Source organism: Lissotriton vulgaris, chromosome 6 (genome assembly GCF_964263255.1).
Source record: "Lissotriton vulgaris chromosome 6, aLisVul1.2, whole genome shotgun sequence".
NCBI classification, from domain to species: domain Eukaryota; kingdom Metazoa; phylum Chordata; class Amphibia; order Caudata; family Salamandridae; genus Lissotriton; species Lissotriton vulgaris.
The window spans coordinates 759,113,638-759,137,488 of NC_141694.1; positions in this window are offsets into that span (position 1 = coordinate 759,113,638).

A 23,851-nucleotide genomic window follows, 5' to 3' on the forward strand; every position below is an offset into this window, starting at 1 on the left:
TGCAATGCGGCGCCCCATGGGCCCAAAACGTCACCGAAGCTTTACTGCTGGAGTTGCGTCGCAACGATGGCGCAGCTCCATCAATGCTCTGGGGTACCCTATCTCCCCAATGCTGGGTCAAGCCGTACGTCTGCTTCAAGCAGGTGCAGGGTTTGTGTGACGCATCATTGTCCTAAAGGTGACTGATTGATATTTTGTAGATTTCCCTCAGCCACTATTAGGATGTGTTCCAGCGCAGGAATGCCCTCCCTTGCGCCGGAACGCCCCCTGATGGCGCAGGGCTTTATAACGGGATGCATCTCCCAAATGCGTCACGTTGTTATAATATTATACGCCGCACCATGGCGCCCTTTTTTGTTTAGCTGCTGCGTCACAAAAGTCACGCAAGAACGGCGCAAAAGAGCCGCAAGGGCTTAAATCTGCCCCTTCCTTTGTAACCCTGACAATAAGAAAAATAGTGGCGGTGGATTGATAGTTTGACTATTTAAATGACTGGTAATGTAGCAGGCAACTGTTAGTGTTGTCACTGATCTGACTGAAATCACAATGGAGTTTGTCTGTCACTTTGCGTCTTGCCTGCGGACTGCTGCCTGCCAGTCCTAGGTGAACGTTTCAGTACTTTGTTTAGTGAGTTACGTGACTTTCGAAGTCACAGGTCCGCATATAAATGAAAAGTAACCATAATCAATATAATTTCGCAGAAATATTTTGTTATTGTTCTTTTGAAATGTTTGATTTGGTTGACATTGACAAGCAACAATCATCCATGTTTTCTGTTCTTTCTTTCATGTTGTACGTCAGCTCCCCCCAGGGGCGAGAGGAGGACACAGGAGCAGCAGGCGGCGGATGCTGTTCATCAACAGGGCCAGGATCGGGCAGGCGAGGGCTCCTCTGCTGGCCCCAGTAAGTTTTCATTTTAGACTAGTACCTATTTTTCCTAGCGTTCCTCATTTGACTTTTTTCAAAATTGTCTTTGCTCTTCTTGTAGACTGTATCTAAATTCTTATCCTGCCTCTACTATGACTCCCTGTGGTATTACTAGATTATTCTTATTAGTCTGTCTGTGTAGCTAACTAAGATTGCACGGTTGGCGAAACTCCCATGATTCTAGTCAGCAATAGCTCTATCAACTTAGTGCAGTCCTCTGGGATTGTCCATAATGTCTTTTGAAGTGTTCTATCTGGACTCATGCTTGCAAAAATTGCAAAACCTTTCGCTCAGTCACTCTAGTCTGGACCAAAAAACACAGATTGTATTTAAGTTTAAAAGCTTTATTAAAAGTAAACACATTTATTAAAATGAAGTCATAATAAAACTAAACGTTTAACTGATAATGGAAAAGTGGTTAGTGCTGACGATTAATTGAAGACATTTCTTGTGGTCGAGCCGAGCTCTCACCTGGTTTCAACTTGATCTTGTTGTTAGAAGTCCATCTTCTGTCTGTGTGGAGAAAAATGGTGCGTGTTAAAAAAACAGCCTTCATCAGTTGTGCCAAAAAGTGCAGCAAGACAACCTTCCCTGGAAAAAGGGACATTTTTTTTTAACTTTAACGACAGTCACAAATTACATTGTTTTCACATGTCTTCATTCCTAGACCAAATACTAGTGACTGCTTTATTCTAACATTCTTAAATGTACTTTGTAGGTGGAACATCTGGTGGCGGGGCCAGTGTGGAGGTGGTGGTGCTCGACACCGAGGCGGAGGGCGAATCGGGCGATGCTTCAGGGGAGGAGGCGGCGGCGGCAGCTGTGAGAGTTGAGACGGTGGTGGTGGCGGCCAGAGGTAAGCTCTTATATATTCCTTACTTATTGAGATTGAAGACTAGCTGGGAAGGCAAGAATATGAGATGCATGGCTGGGTGAATGATGAAGCAATGATGGGTGGAAGGACAACAGCCTGGGTGGGTGACACAGAAACTGTATGTGTCCATATACCTGGATCATGCTACTATCTGACTCTTAGATAGCATATGTGTATCTAGAGCAGGGGTACTCCTAGTACGGCCCGCGGGCCGGTGGTGGCCCGGCAAGCCTTCGTTGGCGGTGCGCTGACCTTGCAGACAATCACTGCTCCCCCGGCCCCCACAGAGCAGAGGCTTTTTTGTATTTCACCTGTTAGCGCCCCTGCATCTCCACTCTGACAATCACTGCTCCCCCGGCCCCCACAGAGCAGAGTGGAGATGCAAGGCCACAAAGAGGTGAAATAGAACTAAGCCTCTGCTCTGTGGGGCCGGGCAAGCAGTGATTGTCAGGGTGGAGAAGCAGGGGCGCTAAAACAAACAAAGCCTCAATAATATGTTAATGGTCTTTTAAAGACCTGTTAAGTACTTTGGTGTTGTTGTCTGTGTGTGCGCGTTGAGGAAGCGGTCTCAACCCGGGCTGAAGGCTGACACAGATAGACACACACACACAGTGACATGACAGAGGGGGAGGGAGAGGGAGGGCAGGAGGGAGAGAGAGATGGAGAGGGAGGGCAGGAGGGAGAGCAGGAGGGAGAGAGATGTATGTAAATGCTGGGTCTGGTGGCTCAGTGGATGAGGGCATCTGCTGCAGGGACCTGTGTGCAACCTCATGGTCACAAGTTATCGTTTTGCTTTAGCCCCGCCCCCTCTGACTCCGCCCCCACCAGTGCGGCCCTCGGCCCCAAACTACACTGTAAATGTAGCCCCTGAGAGAAAGTTTGTGAGTACCCATGATCTAGAGAGAGTAGACGGTCAGTGGATGAACTAAGTGTAACTTTGAAGAGCATGTAACACTAACACTGCACCCGCACGTCCGTTCCAGTGTAGGAAAGGCAAGGAAAAGAACTTTTAATTTTGTCCAAATACTACCATAAATAGTAGCAGTAGTTTGTATTGCAAGCACTGCATAGATCCGGTTATTATGGTGGCCACTCCCTACCTCTCTTAATAAGTTTAGTAGTACTCAGTCATTCATGTGTGGATGTATCACTGCCTGTCACTCAATAAAAAGCAAAGCACCTAAAGTCATCCCATATATAAGCAAAAACATCCCATGTGAAGTGATAGATAATCAGATTATTTATCTTCTTCAATTTTCCATTTCTAGTACTCATTTCCACTGTAGGGTGAAAGTTAAATTAATTAAGCAGTAGCCCTTGAGTTGTAACAGAGTATTCTCAGTGCCACCCGTAATAGAAAAGTAAGAGATTCACCACCTGCATGTACTGGACGGGTACAGTAACGCAACGGCAACGCAAGTCTAGGTCACTCCTCATGGCGTGCGTCTCTTTTTCTCGGGTGCAAGTTTACCGCGCTGGCATTATGCCGGCTTGCAGAAAATAACGTACCAATTTTCCAAAACAAGAGACAAGAAGAAGAATAAGACTGGTGTACTTTCATAGTCGACTCCAATGGAAGTCCACAGTGCTCATAGAATTTGTTCCTTAAACTCCCACTAATGTTAGAGCAAGGATGAAGAAGTGTGAGGTTAGATAGATACTGGCCTCAATAGTTATGTAATGCGCTTGCAAGTTGCTAGTTGTACTGCAGCACACATTTCTGCTGAATGATTGAGTTAATCTTAAAGAGCATTGGTTACAGACTATGTCTTTCTTTCTTCATATAGGTTCTCCTTCCAAACGAACAAGGAGGAAGGAGCTGGCTAGAGCGGCCCGGCAACGGAGAATCGAGGCCACTGTTGCGGAATATCGGCGGCTGGTGGCCCTGGAGGACGTGGAAAGTGTGCGGTCGACAACAACGACAACGTCGTCCTCCGTGGCCTCACCGGCTGCCACCGTGACCCAGCACAGTGGTCCACCGAGACTGAGCCGGGCTGCCAAAGGCAAACGCCACCGCCGAGCAGCAAGGCCAACAGCTGCTTCTCACAGGCCTTGCACCTGCAAGGCAGTGAAGGCACGCCTGCGCCGCACCACCCTGATGGTGTCCCGCCTTCAGCAGGAGCTCGCCTTGCTCCGCGAGGAGCATGATGCCCTGGCCCAAAAAGTGAACAGCATCCACCCATAGTGTCCCTTGCCCCTTTTTTAGAGACTTTTGGGGGGTGGGAATTGGGAGTTGGGTTTTTGGGGACTTTTGAAGGACAATCGTTGGGGTTAGGGAGGGTCTTGCGGGAGATTATTTTGTTAGGGATATAAATATACTTTTTCAAACTTTATCTGAGCATACCTGTTTTTTACTGCTTGCCTGGTGGGTGGGGGTTTAACGTTGACTGTTTTCCTGAAAGTTTAGTTCCATTTTCTTCCTTTAAGTGTAAATGCCCAAATGTTTTCAACACTAAGTGCCTCTCACAGACTAAGTGAAGTGAATCCAAGAGTCCTAGGACTTTAGTAGTACTACCTTCAGGCTCTCGTCTCTCGTACTAATACTCCATTATACCCCCAAACCACCAAACGCTTATCTTACCTGTAATTTGTGTTTGAAAGTAGGGCTAGGCCCAGGGCTGGCTCCACGGGAAACACCGAATAACGTTGGCAATCTTGGTCGGATAAAATTTCCTCATAGCGGTGGTAGTAGTGGTGTGACACAGTGGCAGTTGCATGCCTATGAAAAAAAAGAAAATGAAATCTGGTTTGTCCTCCTGAGCAATTCAACGGTACAACTGAGAATATAGCAGGTGACAGAAGTACAGTAGAGCAGTGCCACATTGTAGCCTAACAAATGGTAAAGTATAACTACTAATTCGGTTGAAGTTCTTTCACATTAGCAATGGTTCTTTGTCAAGCAGAGTAAGAATATATCATCGACAACTGTGGAAAGAAAGAATGCGACAGTACAGGGCCTGTGTGGAATTATTGATAACTATATTCAACATAAGGTCTCTGTAGCCAGATACCCGAGAGCCTTGCTGGTCACTATAAATCCATTCACAACAACACTCAATGGGGTTGGTCTGGAAGGTGTCACGTTTACTCCCCGTGATCCAGTCGATGCAAATATGGTTCCACCTCCAAATGTCACCAACACCCAGAAGTGTAAACACAGGGTGTTCGAGGCATTAGGCGAGGGAGAAAAATAACAAACTAAAATAAAAAATGTGGGATGGGTAAAGGTAGGGTCAGCAGGGAAAGGATACCTGTAAGAGAAGACAAGACAGGCATCAGTGAAGTGATGTCCTAACATACAAGGGTACTCTCATATAGTCTCACTAAATAGTCTGCAAGTCTCCCGCCTACTCATGGGAAATGTAGTTTCATAGTACGGTAGGCGCTTAGGGGCTGCGTAACCTGACAGAAGGTATAGTAGATAGAAAAGGAGAAATTGCTTTTTTTCTAGGTGTCCCCTCACTCACCAGGGTTGCCCCTTGGTGACATGCTTCATCATTGGGGCCATCCCAGTCCTCTACGGCCTGGGGCGTGCTGCGACTTGCGAATTACGTAGGAGCACTTACAAATGACTATGTGTGGTGCAGATAGTGGAGTGGACTAAGTGATGTGTTAAGGGATCAATGTAGAAGCCGAGAGAGAGCAAAGAAATGCAGTCACAGTCAGAGAAAAAGGCAAGGGATACTGTATCTATGTGGTTGTAGTGGTCCTGTTGGAAGTGGTAAGTAAGTTGCCCGCAGAAAAAAAATCCTCCTATTAGCGGCACTCCTCCATTGCAGCCGACGCTTCGTCCACCGATGTTGGTCACCAGAAGACACCCTGTCCACTGCCTGCCTGATGCTGAATTGTGGCTCGCTACTGTGAAGCCTGACTCCATCCTTTTTTCCCCATTGCAGAGACTGAAACCCGGCCTGTAATTATTCAACGAAAAACAGGAAGTGATATAATATTACAACACCACTGATAAATAAATATAAGGTATGTAGGCTGTGGAGTGCAAAAAGTCACAATTTGTTTTTCCTAGTAGACAGACAGTACAATGTTTTTGAAAGTGCGTACTCTGAGTCACCTTTTGAAGGATAAGTAAGTATGGGCAAATTAATGTAGCGGATCTTGCCCCTCAAGCTAGGTGTACTGTAAACTGTGTTTTAGAACAAAAATAGATCTTCCTAGCAGTGCTCCCACCCAAAAAACGAGGCCTAGCAGAAAACTGGAGACAAAACTTACTTTGAAAGTAAAAGTAGGCCGAAGTACCCTAATTACCCATTACCCCCCGTGGATTGTATTCAAACCACTTGCAAGCAACCAAGCAAAAGTAGCCATAGCCAGCATCGCTCCAAGACTCGAAATCCCCCCCACTCAAACACATGCAATAGAAATACTGCTAACCCTAACGAACCCTAAGTTAAGAATAGTGGCAAAGGCTTTCTTTAACTATGCCAAATCCCCCCTTTCCCACCATGGATTTTCTTCAAATGACTTGCAACCAAAATTACACATTCTCACGAGTGCTCTAAGACCCCAGAACTCAGTTTGAAAAATCTAGAACACCCCGATACACATGCAATCCTGCTGCTAGGGCTAACCCTAACGAACCCTAAGTTACAAAAAGTGCCAAAACTAAAGGCTTTTCCGCGCGGATTTTGTCCCAACCACTTCTACCCGGTATTAGACCTTCCCAGGAATGCCCCAAGACCCGGCAACCCACCCGCCAAGAAGCATAACACCCCCAAACAGGCCAAAAGCAAAATCTCATACTTGCAATATTTCTGGGCCTTCGGTCCAAACGCGCTGCGTAGCTAGGCCATAAGTCGGGGTTGGCACGACGGATTTCCTGAAAAGCAAATGCAATCAAGATTAGAGTGTCCCAGCAGTGCTCCCAGACCACGAAACTCACCCGCAAACACCAGGAAGCCCCCCTAAGAGCACCTCAAAGGCAAGCAAGTCATCAAAAACACAAAAAAAATTCCGCCTGGGATTTGGTCCAAAACACTTTTATCCGGTATTAGAGCTTCCCAGCAATGGCCCCAGAGCCGTCAACCCAGGAGAAAACGAGTAGAAGACCCCCAAACAGCCAAAGAGCAAAAGTACAAAAATGGGGACTTAGTCACTTTTTCACAAATTTCCCAAATCACTCCGCGCGCGCTCTGCAGCTAGGCCCTAAGTCCCCTCAGCCACCATGGATTTGCTTCAAACCTCTTGCAAAGTAAAGTATATATAGCCAGCAGTGCTCCCACACCACGAAACTCACCCGCAAACACCAGGAAGCCCCCCAAACAGGCCCCCGAAAACGCTACATAGAGCAAAATGTCAGAAATAGCCCCAAAAAAAATCGGCCTGGATTTTGTCCCAACCACTTCTACCCGGTATTAGACCTTCCCAGGAATGCCCCAAGACCCGGCAACCCACCCGCCAAGAAGCATAACACCCCCAAACAGGCCAAAAGCAAAATCTCATACTTGCAATATTTCTGGGCCTTCGGTCCAAACGCGCTGCGTAGCTAGGCCATAAGTCGGGGTTGGCACGACGGATTTCCTGAAAAGCAAATGCAATCAAGATTAGAGTGTCCCAGCAGTGCTCCCAGACCACGAAACTCACCCGCAAACACCAGCAAGCCCCCCAAACAGGCCCCCGAAAACGCTACATAGAGCAAAATGTCTGAAATAGCCCAAAAAAAAATCGGCCTGGATTTTGTCCCAACCACTTCTACCCGGTATTAGACCTTCCCAGGAATGCCCCAAGACCCGGCAACCCACCCGCCAAGAAGCATAACACCCCCAAACAGGCCAAAAGCAAAATCTCATACTTGCAATATTTCTGGGCCTTCGGTCCAAACGCGCTGCGTAGCTAGGCCATAAGTCGGGGTTGGCACGACGGATTTCCTGAAAAGCAAATGCAATCAAGATTAGAGTGTCCCAGCAGTGCTCCCAGACCACGAAACTCACCCGCAAACACCAGGAAGCCCCCCAAACAGGCCCCCGAAAACGCTACATAGAGCAAAATGTCTGAAATAGCCCAAAAAAAATCGGCCTGGATTTTGTCCCAACCACTTCTACCCGGTATTAGACCTTCCCAGGAATGCCCCAAGACCCGGCAACCCACCCGCCAAGAAGCATAACACCCCCAAACAGGCCAAAAGCAAAATCTCATACTTGCAATATTTCTGGGCCTTCGGTCCAAACGCGCTGCGTAGCTAGGCCATAAGTCGGGGTTGGCACGACGGATTTCCTGAAAAGCAAATGCAATCAAGATTAGAGTGTCCCAGCAATGCTCTCAGACCATGAAACTCACCCACAAACAGACGGAACCCCCCCTAAGAGCACCTCAAAGGCAAGCAAGTCATCAAAAACACAAAAAAATTTCCGCCTCGGATTTGGCACAAACCACTTTTAGTGCTTCCCAGCAATGGCCCCAGACCCGTCAACTCACCTGCAAAGAGGTAGAACAACACCCCCACAAGTGCTGAGTCTTTCTTCATTGGGCGTAAACCAGCCCTCTGCTTTGATGGAAATAGGAGTCTGGAGGAGGAGGATAGAGGAGCATGTTCTTCTGAACTTGTGAACCTGAGGAATGCAGACTGCGGCACCTTCAAATAAATTAGCAAACAAGTGAAGACAGTTCTGCTGATGGGCTTGTCTTTGTGATAATCTGATTAAAGTTTGAATTATATTAACTGTGCACAACAAAGAAAGACAGACACACAGGAATAAAAGTGAATAAGGATGAAAAAGAAAGTTATTGATTCGTTGTCTCATTTTCAGGGCTCGAAGTCGGAATCACGGTCCAGGAATAAGAATAAGGCTTCGTCATCATACTCTGCGAATTCAGCCCGGGTGAGGTCAGTGCCACCTGACAGAGTAGAAATTCCCTCATCTATGGTGCTGGCCACCTCCTCTTCATCCGGCACGCTCTCTCGTACTCTTATATCTGGTGGTATGAGGTGCTGATTCATCTTGATCATTGTTAACCTCTCCACATTTTTGGGCGAGAGGCGGCTCCGTTTGGGAGTTACAATCCCACCAGCCGCACTGAAAACCCGTTCAGAAGACACACTTGCGAGTGGGCAAGACAAGTAGTTTAAAGCCAGGTTGGTGAGCTGTGGCCACAATTCTTTTTTCCCATGCCAATACGCCAATGGGTCAGAATTAACATAGACCTCTGTGGAGTCATTCAGATAGTCCTTCACCATCGACTCAAGGTCCTCCTCCAAGGTTCCTCCACTTTGCGTAGCTCTTGCTGTGCCTCTGGCCTTTTGAGAACCAAACCCACGCAGAGCTAGCCAATCCTCTTCAGCCTCCAATGTTTCTGCTGTCTTTCGTGCAGATGATGCGGTTGCCGGTGTCTTTAACGGCTGAGAGGTCACTTGTGCCACAGCCACAGGTGCAGAAGTGGATTGTTTTGACTGGGGATGGCCTGCTGATGTACTGCCATTTCCTTCAATTTCCAGCCGTTCTGTTTCAAACTTCTTGGCTGACAAGGCTAGCCAACGTTTGTACTTTGTAACATCTTCATCAGCAAAAGCAAAGAATGCTCTGCCTGCCAGCGCCTTTTTGTAGCGTGGATCCAGAATAGTAGCACAAATGTAATGCTGTTCTGAGTGGATCTTTTGAAGACGTTCATCACCTTGTAGGAGCTCTAATAATTGCTCAGCCAGAAGCAAAGAAGAGCCTTTCTTTTTGTCATCTTTTCGAAACACAGAACACACCTCCTTCAGTTGGTCCTCCAGCATGTACAACAATGGGATAGCTTTTCCCAAATTAGAGTCCTCCTTGCTGACTGCACGCGTGAAGACCTCAAAAGGACGAAGCATGCGTGTTAGGCTTTCAACTATGTTCCATTGCGGCCCACCCATCCTCAGCTCCTCTATACCCTCTTTCAAGAAATATTGATCGAGTTGCGTATACTGCTCATACAGACGCTCAAGCATGTAGAAGGTTGAGTTCCAACGTGTTACCACCTCCTGGATGAGTGCTTTCACTGGCATTTGACATTGATATAGCATGCTCCTCAGCTGCTTGCGGGCCTTAAAAGAATGCCTGAAATGCTTGCAAATTTTTCGGCAGTTCTCCAATACACTGTACGCTGCACTGAGTTTATTACCCAAGAATTTTTGGACAACCAGGTTTATACAGTGCGCCAAACACGGCACTCTGAAATAGTAACCGTCCCTCATGGCCTTAACTATATTGGAGCCATTGTCCGTGGAAACATAACCAACCTTGCGTTTTAGTGGGGACAGACAGTTAAGGACCTTTGTGTTAAAGACATCCAAAATGTTTTCTGCTGTGTGACGTTTCTCCAAACCAAACATGGCTAGTGTTGCATGTTTCCGAGCACCTTTAAAAACAATGTTAGTGTCAACACCTGAGTTTAGCTTTGCTTTAGCCCCTGAAAAAGAGACCCAGTGTGCAGTGATGCACATGTAATCAGCGCCTGCGCCACTGGTCCACATGTCTGTTGTCAGATGTATAGTGTGAACAGCACTCTTCTGCAAAGCTGCCCCAATCGCCTTCAGAACATCTTCATGTAGTGCTGGAACCGCAACTCGGGCAAAATAGAACCGGCTAGGAACCTTCCATTTAGGGCAGAGCACTGCCACTAATTCTAGAAAACCAACCCCTTCGACAAAAGAAAAAGGGAGAAGGTCCAGAGCTAGCATTTTAGCCAGCTTAGTGTTATACAGACGGGTCATTGGGTGGTTGCGTTCATATTGCGCTTCTGTAAACAACATCTTTTTAATGTTGCCCTGGACCAATGATTTACGGGATGATGATCTCTTCGACCCAGTTATGCTCGCTGATGAACTTTTCCGCATTGATGTCTCACTCTCTCCCACACTCTTAGTGTGGCTCCCATGGGGTGTGCTGCTGACATGGGAACTGGGTGTAAGTGAAGTGTTTGGATCGTCTTCTTCTACCTCCTCGTCATCAGCAGATGACAAATCAACGTTTTCATTACGTGCAATTCCGGCTTTCTTGACCGCCTCTAGGTGCGGAAACCATTCGACAGGGTGCCTTCTCTCAAGATGACCTCTCTGGCCTCCGGTACCATAGTTAGAACCAAGCTTACCACGACTATATCGAAGCTTACAAAGGCTACAAATGGCTACGTTTTCCTTTTTTGGGCAAACACTAAAGAAGTCCCAAACTGGAGACTTGAAATGTCTTCGGGGGCCGCCGCCGGAGGAGGCGTCGATACTGGTGGTGGTGGTCCTGCTGCTAATGACAGATGAAGTGGAGGATGTGGATTGCCGAACTTCAGTACGTTTTGCACTTTCACCACCACGAATTGAGGTCGAGGACGAGGTGGGTACCTTCTTGCGAGGAAGAAATATGGAAGCGGTAGGTTTTGGTGTACTACTTAACTCCAAATCTAATGATTCCATTTCCATTGCCTCCTCGCCGACATCATCATCACGCTCAGCAGCTTCTCGGGATAGGGTCAAAATGTCTCTTTGCTGCATGCCCGGTGGGGCTGCAGTGACCTTTGTGATGACTGCCTCGTCGTCATCGTGAGAGGCTTCATCACCAGCAGTATCTGTCACTTCTTGTTGAGCCTCATCACACTCCATAGGTTTGAGTTTTTGGACGACCTCCCTTTTACGCTTAGGTACCGGTGGCAGATCATGGTGTGCCTCTGCCTCACTGTCAGACCGCAGTTGTCGTGGTTCCCAAGACAGATCACTTGCACCAGAACGAGGTGGGCTTGAAGAAGATGTAGACACCCCCCTTGATCTTTTCCTTGCTAGGGATGTGGAAGACAATGAATGATCATCAGGAGGAGTGGCTTCCAATGATACCTCAGCTTCATTGTCGATTTCCAAATGTGCCCCTACTTCGGGAGGAACAACTATTGTGGGCACTTGTGAACGTCCATGCACCTTTGCTTGCGCATCTCCTTTTGCTGCCTCTCCTTCCACATGTACTTGGGCGTGTACTTGCACATGGTGTTGTTGTTGCGGCTGTGGTTGTTCAACACTTGTCAGATGAGTTACAACAACCTGTGTTGATTCAGGGACATTGCTGCTACTTTCTTGCGATGAGCCAACATCACTGGTCGATGGTGATTGGAGAAGTACACTGACTGCCTCTGAAGCACTCAAGGGCTTTGACTTAAGTTGGCGTGGTGGTGGAGGCACTGAACCCAATGGAGCAGGGGTGCTGCTCTCAGGTTGGTCCCCAGCAGATCCTGCTGCTGCAGGCGTACTTTTTCTTTTGCTCCCAAAAAAAGTGGCGGGTGACACACCAGCCTCCTTGGTAACTTGCTTCTTCTGCTCCTTACTAGCAACTTTCTTGCTAGAGGAGCTACGGAGAACTTTCTTTGGGGCCATCTTCTTCAGAGCAGGTCAGACAGCAGGCCGCAGTTGCACGAATTGTAGAGTTGTCTGAGGCCAGACGTGACGTCGCGTGACGTTATGCTGCACACACACACCGCTGCAGGACTTCTTCCTGGCACTGGTGGTTCTCTTGAGTCTTGTGCACCTAAAAAAAATGGAAGACAGAGGAACATCAGTTCAGTTATAGAGCACAAAAAAATCGAAAAACACTGCAAAATCAGCACAATCCCAATCCATCCATGCCCTCCATAATGTTTAAATTCAAGACAACCCACAGAAAGACTAGGCCCATGCAAGACTCACTACCCCTGGGCATAAATAAAGGTTGAAAAGTAGGCAAAATGGTTGGAGGCCTAACAACAAAGCCTGCATTCAAAATGGCCACTTGCCTGCCAAGCACATGGCCAGTGCCTGTAGCTGCACTCAAAATGGCCACCAGCCACATGGCATGTCCCTCCCCATGAACACCCCCAAAAATCGAAAAACACTGCAAAATCAGCACAATCCTATTCCATCCATGGCCTCCATGATGTTTAAATTCAAGACAGCCCACAGAAAGACTAGGCCCATGCTAGACTCAAATACCCCTGGTGAAAAGGCCCCAACAACAGGTCAAAAATCGAAAAACACAAAATTGTACAAAAAAAAAAAATCGAAAAACACAGAAAAATCAGCACAATCCCAATTCATCTATGGCCTCCATGATGTTTAAATTCAAGACAACCCACAGAAATACTAGGCCCATGCAAGACTCACTACCCCTGGCATAAATAAAGGTTGAAAAGTAGGCAAAATGGTTGGAGGCCTAACAACAAAGCCTGCATTCAAAATGGCCACTTGCCTGCCAGCACATGGCCAGTGCCTGTAGCTGCACTCAAAATGGCCACCAGCCACATGGCATGTCCCTCCCCATGAACACCCCCAAAAATCGAAAAACACTGCAAAATCAGCACAATCCCATTCCATCCATGATGTTTAAATTCAAGACAGCCCACAGAAAGACTAGGCCCCATGCACCACTCACTACCCCTGGTCAAGGCCCCAACAACAGGTCAAAAATCAAAAAACACAAAATTTTACACAAAAAAAAATCGAAAAACACAGAAAAATCAGCACAATCCCAATTCATCTATGGCCTCCATGATGTTTAAATTCAAGACAACCCACAGAAATACTAGGCCCATGCAAGACTCACTACCCCTGGCATAAATAAAGGTTGAAAAGTAGGCAAAATGGTTGGAGGCCTAACAACAAAGCCTGCATTCAAAATGGCCACTTGCCTGCCAGCACATGGCCAGTGCCTGTAGCTGCACTCAAAATGGCCACCAGCCACATGGCATGTCCCTCCCCATGAACACCCCCAAAAATCGAAAAACACTGCAAAATCAGCACAATCCCATTCCATCCATGATGTTTAAATTCAAGACAGCCCACAGAAAGACTAGGCCCCATGCACCACTCACTACCCCTGGTCAAGGCCCCAACAACAGGTCAAAAATCGAAAAACACAAAATTGTACAAAAAAAAAAAATCGAAAAACACAGAAAAATCAGCACAATCCCAATTCATCTATGGCCTCCATGATGTTTAAATTCAAGACAACCCACAGAAATACTAGGCCCATGCAAGACTCACTACCCCTGGCATAAATAAAGGTTGAAAAGTAGGCAAAATGGTTGGAGGCCTAACAACAAAGCCTGCATTCAAAATGGCCACTTGCCTGCCAGCACATGGCCAGTGCCTGTAGCTGCACTCAAAATGGCCACCAGCCACATGGCATGTCCCTCCCCATGAACACCCCCAAAAATCGAAAAACACTGCAAAATCAGCACAATCCCATTCCATCCATGATGTTTAAATTCAAGACAGCCCACAGAAAGACTAGGCCCCATGCACCACTCACTACCCCTGGTCAAGGCCCCAACAACAGGTCAAAAATCGAAAAACACAAAATTTTACAAAAAAAAAAATCGAAAAACACAGAAAAATCAGCACAATCCCAATTCATCTATGGCCTCCATGATGTTTAAATTCAAGACAACCCACAGAAATACTAGGCCCATGCAAGACTCACTACCCCTGGCATAAATAAAGGTTGAAAAGTAGGCAAAATGGTTGGAGGCCTAACAACAAAGCCTGCATTCAAAATGGCCACTTGCCTGCCAGCACATGGCCAGTGCCTGTAGCTGCACTCAAAATGGCCACCAGCCACATGGCATGTCCCTCCCCATGAACACCCCCAAAAATCGAAAAACACTGCAAAATCAGCACAATCCCATTCCATCCATGATGTTTAAATTCAAGACAGCCCACAGAAAGACTAGGCCCCATGCACCACTCACTACCCCTGGTCAAGGCCCCAACAACAGGTCAAAAATCGAAAAACACAAAATTGTACAAAAAAAAAAAATCGAAAAACACAGAAAAATCAGCACAATCCCAATTCATCTATGGCCTCCATGATGTTTAAATTCAAGACAACCCACAGAAATACTAGGCCCATGCAAGACTCACTACCCCTGGCATAAATAAAGGTTGAAAAGTAGGCAAAATGGTTGGAGGCCTAACAACAAAGCCTGCATTCAAAATGGCCACTTGCCTGCCAGCACATGGCAAGTGCCTGTAGCTGCACTCAAAATGGCCACCAGCCACATGGCATGTCCCTCCCCATGAACACCCCCAAAAATCGAAAAACACTGCAAAATCAGCACAATCCCATTCCATCCATGATGTTTAAATTCAAGACAGCCCACAGAAAGACTAGGCCCCATGCACCACTCACTACCCCTGGTCAAGGCCCCAACAACAGGTCAAAAATCGAAAAACACAAAATTTTACAAAAAAAAAAAATCGAAAAACACAGAAAAATCAGCACAATCCCAATTCATCTATGGCCTCCATGATGTTTAAATTCAAGACAACCCACAGAAATACTAGGCCCATGCAAGACTCACTACCCCTGGCATAAATAAAGGTTGAAAAGTAGGCAAAATGGTTGGAGGCCTAACAACAAAGCCTGCATTCAAAATGGCCACTTGCCTGCCAGCACATGGCCAGTGCCTGTAGCTGCACTCAAAATGGCCACCAGCCACATGGCATGTCCCTCCCCATGAACACCCCCAAAAATCGAAAAACACTGCAAAATCTGCACAATCCCATTCCATCCATGATGTTTAAATTCAAGACAGCCCACAGAAAGACTAGGCCCCATGCACCACTCACTACCCCTGGTCAAGGCCCCAACAACAGGTCAAAAATCGAAAAACACAAAATTTTACAAAAAAAAAAAATCGAAAAACACAGAAAAATCAGCACAATCCCAATTCATCTATGGCCTCCATGATGTTTAAATTCAAGACAACCCACAGAAAGAATCAGTCCACCCACCACTGAGTACCCCTGGGAAAAGGCCCCAAAACAGCAAAAAAATCGAAAATCCCAAAATTTTAGTTGCAGCAACTGTAATGCCCCAAACAAACTTACTTGTAAAATTTCTAATCCAACAGTGATCCAAAGAAAGTCAAAAAGGCCTCAAATCCAAAGATCCAGCAGCATCCACAAAAGGTAATCCTTCCAGGTCCACATCCGAATGAAAAGTGACCAGGAGATGGACAAAGCACTGGGAGGAGCCTGCTGAACAGGAACAGGAAGTTGAAGACTATGGGGCACTTCCTTCCTCCCACCCCCCTGCCCCCCTCCCCAAAATGGACTCCTCGCTAAAAAAGTGCAGGCAAATGTCAAACTAAGGAGTTATTCACATAAAAATCATCATTTCTAGAAGGTTTATGCTGCTTGCTGGTGGATTTCTTGTGCAGAATTGCAAATTTATATTTTCGCGCGCCGCATCTCAAATCTCGCAATTTGCGAAGTACCGCGAGACGTGATCTCGCCGTACTCGCGTTGACAAACTCTCGCTGGCAAGCCGCGATGACGTAATCGCGCTCGCCAATTCCCGCGGGATCACACAGCAAGATCCAAAATGGCGCAGCACTCGCAAACTATCGAAAAAAACAACTCGGCAAACGATGATAAACGCCGCGCGCCGCAAAAATTGTATCACCAACGCCGCGCGCCGCCAAAAAAATCCGCTGCGTGCGAATTTGCGGATTTTGCGGGAAATCCGCAAATCTCGCGGATTGCGGATTTCCCGAAAATCCGCAAAATCCGCGAGCGGAACGGATTTTCCGCCCACGCTTAGTCTATTCTCCCCCCTTAATAGTGCTAAATGAGTTTGAAGAAGGGTTTGAATTCTAGATCATCATCAAAAGATTTTATTGCTCCAGAGTCAAACATTAGAGACTATACAGTCATATTTCTCGCTGTTATGGGCAGAGAAATCCAATGACTATCTGGGGTAAAAATCTTCCAATCATTGTAAGATGTGGATCGGCCGAACTACTTAAAATTGCTGCAATCAATGCAAACCAAACTCCGCAAGTGGCAAAGTGGAAAATGATCATGGGTGGACTACATAGCCCAAGTCAAAATAACGGCCCTACATCCGTTTTTATATCTGTCCCAATCTCTTCTCCTAAGACCATCAAGCAGGATACTGAGGGATCTCCAAGGTACTATAAATGCCTTTATCTGATGGGGTAAAATGTCAGTTTACTTAAGCGTACAATGTATGGCCGACCAGCACAGGGTGACCCGGGAGTTCCCCATATTTCTAATTACTACTACGCCTCCTACACTGTGGAATCGGGGAGAGTAGCCCTTGAAAAGGCAGGGTGCTTTAAGGTACAAATGATAGACAGGGATCATATATTCCTCCTGACTTCTCAATCCTATTATAGGGAACCCAAATTTACTCCGGGCATGGACTGCACGCAATTTGCTGAATTTCAAAAAGCTGACTGTAAGCAATTGAGGGATCTGTATGACCTCCAAGGAACTAAAATGTTTAAACAACTCAAACAAGATTCCTCCCCGAAACCGAGAGCATGAGGTACTTTCAAGTAAGACACTGGGAGACTCACAAAAGGATGAAACCAGGAACATCCTGTCCTTTGACTGTCTTGGAGAAATGGATCCTCCTCAAACTGGAGGATAGGCTGTAAATTTCAATATCTATAAAGCTATTCATTTGGAACTCTCTCAGACCCACTTGGCTGGTCAACTCTGATGGGAGGTCAAGGTGGAGAGATCACTGACAAACACAGAACGATCTGAGAAACTGGTGAGACCGAAGTTAAGTGTGGCTAGTTCCTTTATGATGAAGACTCTTATGAAAATCATGCATTACTGATACTATTTGCCTCGGCTGGAAAAACTGTGGTAATGGAGGGACACTGTTGCACCTGCTCTGGCATTCAATCAATATAAGAGGCCCCCTGAGAGAACTGATAAGGGACAGGCACGCAGGGGTGAAGCTGAAACTAGGAAAAACCGAAAAAAAGCTGTCCCCGCTCTAATTTATCCGGGCTCCAAGAGAGTCCGGGATTCAATAAGATGCACAGACGAGTTCACTGACGCCAGAAACCAAAACAACTTTTTAGAAAAATATAAACATATTTTTATTCATTCTTTTTTTTAACAAATATACATCGGATACATTATCACAAAGGATTTTAATATAGTACTCCACAGCATGATAAAAATCGAGAATCAAACATACATCACCCACACCCACTCATCTCTATTATCACACTTCAACACAGTCAAACTCAACTAACATACCACAACTTCAACAAACACATATGCCAATACATTCTTCAGTTTTTCCGACACTCAACAATCTTTCGGACTCGGATGTAGCACCAATCGACTGTCCAGAAGACTCTTCCACAATTGGAATAGGAGATCAGATGGTATCTAAGACTGGAAAGGAAACCAAATGCGAACGCGCGTTTCGGTGTAATGCCAGATATTAAAAGGCTACACCTTCATCAGGGCAACCGGAGGGGAGGGTAAAACAACAGGAGTACACAGCGCACATCATACAGTACACAGGCAGCAGACTGCAAGCCTAATTTCAAAGGGTAGAAGGTTCTAGATTTCTCTCTCCTTGTCCCCGGGACCGTTAGGAACAGCGGCTCAGTGATTGTTAATCTTCCAATGACTCAAAGATGATAAAAAAGTTTGACCGGCCCATTAGAAGGCAGATACAGAATTGCAGTATTGGACCAACAAAGGGGTCTCCTCGGTATGTAGAAACACAAGATATGTGTTTATATTTTTGATGGACACCTGTGAGAGATCGGCAAACAGATAGAAAATCAAATAACAGCGATGTCTGGCAGAGGGGATCTCAAAACTTACTCCCAAGCTTAGGGCTGCTGCACGCACGACCAAATTCACCAGATGGAATAGGTGGATTAATATAACTGGGGGATTCTCGTCTCCGCGTCTCTCACAGGTTAGTCTCCCCCGATCGCCGTGGTGCAGCGTCCTTGCATATCAAGCTGCATCAGTTCACTTCTGGCTCTGGCATTGCCCCAAACTTCAGGAATATTGGGAGGGGGTCCTAAACGAGATCAAACATAAGTTTGAGATCTAAATGCTGAAGTTCCCAGCGTATGTCATTCTGGGGGCAAAAGATTGTCTCTTGTACACATTGAAATCACACAGAGGATGCCAAATTATAATATTGCTAGGTGCAGCCAAACAGTCTATGTTGAACGGCTATACCGGATGTGGAACATGTTGAGGATGGAAAAGATCACTCTTGGTTTAATGGGCAGAGGTTCTAGTTTTGACTCCCTTTCGAAGGTTTGTCTTTCCACGGTATCTACAAAATTAACTGCTCTAAATACTTACAGATTTTGATCGTCCCATTATCACACAACAACCCTAACAATAATGAGTTCAATATAATCCAAATGTAGAGCAAATAGGCATCTACGAGGAGAATGTTCAGAAACTGTGGGCTCCTCACGACTGGTGGGGCCTTCCGGGGCATGAGACTTGGGGGTGCTGCAGATGGATTTTTTAGTACAGTTTAGTACTGTGTTGTTTTCCTTCATATAAATGCACAAAAACCTGGGTGTCTGATAAGAAACAAATGTGTTTCAGGAACCTTACACTGTATTGAGTCTACAAGATGTATAACTAGGTAACGGAATGGACTTTAAATAAAGTTTGACAATCCAACGCATGTAACCACCAGCAAAAGTAGGTGAGATCCAAGATCCAGAGATGGATTGCCATCAAAATCTTGTTGGTGATTTGATTTTTCTCATCTGGCCATTCACAGGGCTGGGCTGGTGTGTCTCCAGATCAGCGAGACTACTCCCAGGACCGCCTGGTAGGACTGGGGTCGAGCCCACAATCGCTTAATGGACCATGCGTGGGATCACCAAATGGAACAAAGAGCAGTGCAAAGAGTGAAGGTGTAAGAGAAGGTGAAGTTAAAAAGGAATAGAAGACTCGCAGTAAGGAAACTTTAATGGCTGTGAGTTTCTTTCTATTTAAAAACCAGAACAGCGCAAAACCGCTGTGTAAACAAATGACTGCTTAGGGGCCAACATGTTTCTGCCATACAGGGGAAATACTCCCTTGGCTTTCATCAGGGCCTCTGTTCTTGTGGACTTTTACTACTGCTAGTGCAATTCACACTTATAAAGAAAAAGAAAAAGAAATAACAGTGACAACTTTAAAGGATATATTTTCTTATTCCTCCTTGTCAGCTGGTGTATGAATCACCTACAAAAGTGCAAGATGGTATAAGTGCATCGGATTTAAAACAATATAATACAGTTTGAAAAAGGAGCTTGATAGTTCCTTACTCACCCATCTTGACAGGGGAAATCACCTCACCTCACCTGGACCAAAGTCAGAGTAAGGGAGGCCACGCTCAGGGACAAGAAAAGGAAGTCCAAATCAAGATCCAGCTAAAAGCCAGGCTTAATTACTTGTTTGGAATCCCTATCATTATCTTTTCCTAAGCTAAATATTCTGACAGCCAGTTGTTAGCTAAGCTCACCCACAGGTACTTCAACTTTCTAAGCTCGGTAATAGGTTATCTGTAGTGATGTAAAATATGGGCTCTCAAATTAACACAACCCCATTGTCAAAAGTTACACTCACCTCTCTGTCGTTGCCCAGAGCAAAGTCTGAGGTTCGGGGAGGCAACGAGTCGGAGGGGTGAGGCTACCCTTGTAGGTACGTCTTACTTGGTGTGCACCTATCACCTTGCGCTGTCTTAACACGCCTCTGTTCAAAATAATCGCTAGCAGCTCCCCAAAACTTATCCGTTTCGTGATCACTTATTGGTAAACACTCACGTTGTTGAAAACCGCTTTGATGATCTCTCGCGGCCAAATTCGGAAGTTTGTTGTGGTTTACGCGGCGTATCCAAAAACCGAGACGCGTATTATCGCGAGATTTGGACTGAACTACCAAAGAAGGAGCTTGTAGTTCAAGTCAATGGCGCGCGCGACCATTGGACATAGGACTCCGAAATAATGGGAGTTGTAGTCCAAGGTGGAGTCCGCGCGAGACCCAGAGATTCATTGTTTAATTATTTTTAACATTGATCGATCGAAGATAACATGCCCTGAAATATAAGGATTAGTAGAGCCAAAAGTGCAAAGTTAGATACATGGTTGTAACTATTGATTGATGATATATTCCAATATATGATTTAGCAAAGGTATACTGGAAGGACAGAACACAAGCAAAGTATCCGGATAAAAAAGTCCAGTACCAGACTATGTGAATAACAGTGGAAATATGAATACTAAACCTATACTAAGATATGTTATGATATGTTATGATTTCAGTAACAAACAGAAATCAGAGATTGTTGTGGTGTCAATTGAAAGGGAAAAGGATCGCACCTCACGGGGTAATATAAATCCTGAGCACAGTGAGGTGAGAGCTCCCCTTGAAAATGCTCTGAAAAATCTGTACAGAAGGAAAAGATTGTTATTTATCTGCACTAAGCATGGGCGGAAAATCCGTTCCGCTCGCGGATTTTGCGGATTTTCGATAAATTCGCAATCCGCGAACGCTCGCGAATTTACCGAAAATCTGCAAATTCGCACGCAGCGGATTTTTTTTTCTTGGTGATACTATTTTGCGGCGTGCGGTGTAAGTTCGCAATTGCGAACATGTAGGTGCGGCGGGCAGCAACAATCTTGCACTCGCAAAATTACAAAATTTGCAATTCTGCACAAGAAATCCACTAGCAAGCAGCATAGACCTTCTGAAAATGATGATTTGTATCAGAATAACTCCTCAGGTTGACATTTGCCTGCCCTTTTTTGGTTTTGAGGCCTTTTGACTTTCTTTGGATCACTTTTGGATTAGAAATAAACTTTCACAAGTAAGTTTGTTGGCATTACATTTGCTGTTCTGCAGAAAAACGAGTTTTGCTAAACTGAAAGCACTCAGCAGCAAGTGCAAAAGTTCAAATTCATCATTAGTAACCATTCCCTGTAGTGCTTCCTGACTGGGGCCCCTCCAGAGTTCAGTTGCTAGTTGCAACAATTGTATGACCCTGCTCTGACCCTCACAGCCGGATCATAGAATAGCTACAAGTAGGCCACAAAGGTCCTGGAAAAAAAAATTGCACTGCAACAGAAAGCAAATGACAGATAAGGAAGCAGGTGCAGACTGGAATTTTAAAACAGTGACACATTAATAAATCAACCCCAAATTAATTCATGTCAGTTGAAGCAGGGCAGGTGGGCTTGCTTTTTCCCCTCATAATCTACAGTGATGATGGCATTGATGTCCCAGAGAGTGGCATGGGTGAAACAGAGGGTGGCAGTGGTGAAACAGAGGGTGCTGAGAACCTGTGATGATGAACCAGACGTAGACACAACATAATCGCGACCGTTGAGAGCCGACATGTAAGTTCGCAAATTCGCGAACGCCAGATTCGCAAAATTCGCCCATGCTTAATCTGCACTTATATAGATCAAGGTATCTCATTCATGGAACAAAGGTGGTCTGATGTTGTATTCATACGCCCATAGATGTGACTGAACATGTACTGCTGTAAGAGCGACAACAATGATGTACTGTCTTAAATCATAATGTAGTCCACGGAATTTCATCATTCAAACCCCTGGAGTCTGTGAATAATCAAAATATCCATTTTTGTTCTTTTATGAACAAGTATCTGGCTGTGTCTCCAATGTGTGACGGTATAAATGGCTTCTCCAGGACTGTCCAGGAGAAGTCAGTTTCATTGTGGTTTAGCTCTATCCAATGTTTAGTCAATCTGGAAATGCTCTTTTTGCAACGAAAAGCACTTTTGTGCTCCAACATTCTCGTCCGTACCTTCCTCGTGGTCATACCCACATTTAGTTCTTGACAGGGGCATGTGAGTAAGTAGATTAGATGGGAACTATTACAATTTGTAAAGTTTTTGAGAATCCAAGGACGATCTGTACCTATCTCAATTTGGGTGACTTTCAGAGTTTGGGGGCACACTGAGCAGTTCCCAGAGGGATGGTGTCCTGTAACTGCTGCAGTATTCCAAAGTTTGCCTACTGTTCTTCCAGGAGGATCTCTGGGACTGGTATGTATCAGCCGGTCCCTCAGGTTGGTAGACCTTTTGAAGGCAAATAGAGGAAATTCTATTTTCTCATTGCCAAAATTGAGGATTTTCCAATTGTTTCTCACAATGCGTTGGAATTGGTTTGACTTGGTATTGTAAGTCGTCACTAGAGTTAAACGGTCCAGAGGTGGTTTCTCGACAGGGACCTCTAACAGTGCATCACGATGATTATTGGCCACTCTTTTCCATGAGTGTGTGATCAGTTTTTTTGGGTAATGTCGCGCTTGGAGTTGTCTTGACAGGCCTTCAGCATGCTTTTGAAAAGTGGTGGATGTTGAACAATTCCGCAGAACTCGTAGAAATTGCCCATAGGGCAAATTATCCCTAAGGGATTTAGGATGTTGGCTCTCGTATAGGAGCAGCGAGTTTCTGGCTAAGGGCTTCTTATAAAGTTCAGTTTCAAGACCGGTGGATGTCACAAAGATCGACAGATCAAGGAAGGAAATCCTTTCTTTGCTTTGCTCCAATGTGAATCTCAGAAAACGATTTTGAGTGTTCAGCCACTGGTGGAATGATATGATGGACTGGTCTTCCCCTCGCCAAATGACGAGTATGTCATCTATATATCGTTTCCACCAATGGATGTGTGGCCTGAAGGGATTATTTATCCGGATACTTTGCTTGTGATCTGTCCTTCCAGTATACCTTTGCAAAATCATATATTGGAATATATCATCAATCAATAGTTAAAACCATGTATCTAACTTTGCACTTTTGGCTCTACTAATCCTTATATTTCGGGGCATGTTATCTTCGATCGATCAATGTTAAAAATAATTAAACAATGAATCTCTGGGTCTCGCGCGGACTCTACCTTGGACTACAACTCCCATTATTTTGGAGTCCTATGTCCTATGGTCGCGCGCGCCATTGACTTGAACTACAATCTCCTTCTTTGGTAGTTCAGTCCAAATCTCACAATAATACGCGTCTCAGTTTTTGGATACGCGCGTAAATCACAAAAAACTTCCGAATTTGGCCGCGAGAGATCATCAAAGCGGTTTTCAACAACGTGAGTGTTTACCAATAAGTGATCACGAAACGGATAAGTTTTGGCGCGCTGCTAGCGATTACTTTGAACAGGGGCGTGTTCAGACAGTGCGAGGTGATAGGTGCACACCAAGTAAGATGTACCTACAAGGGTAGCCTCACCCCTCCTACTTGTTGCCTCCCCCAACCTCAGACTTTGCTCGGGGCAACGACG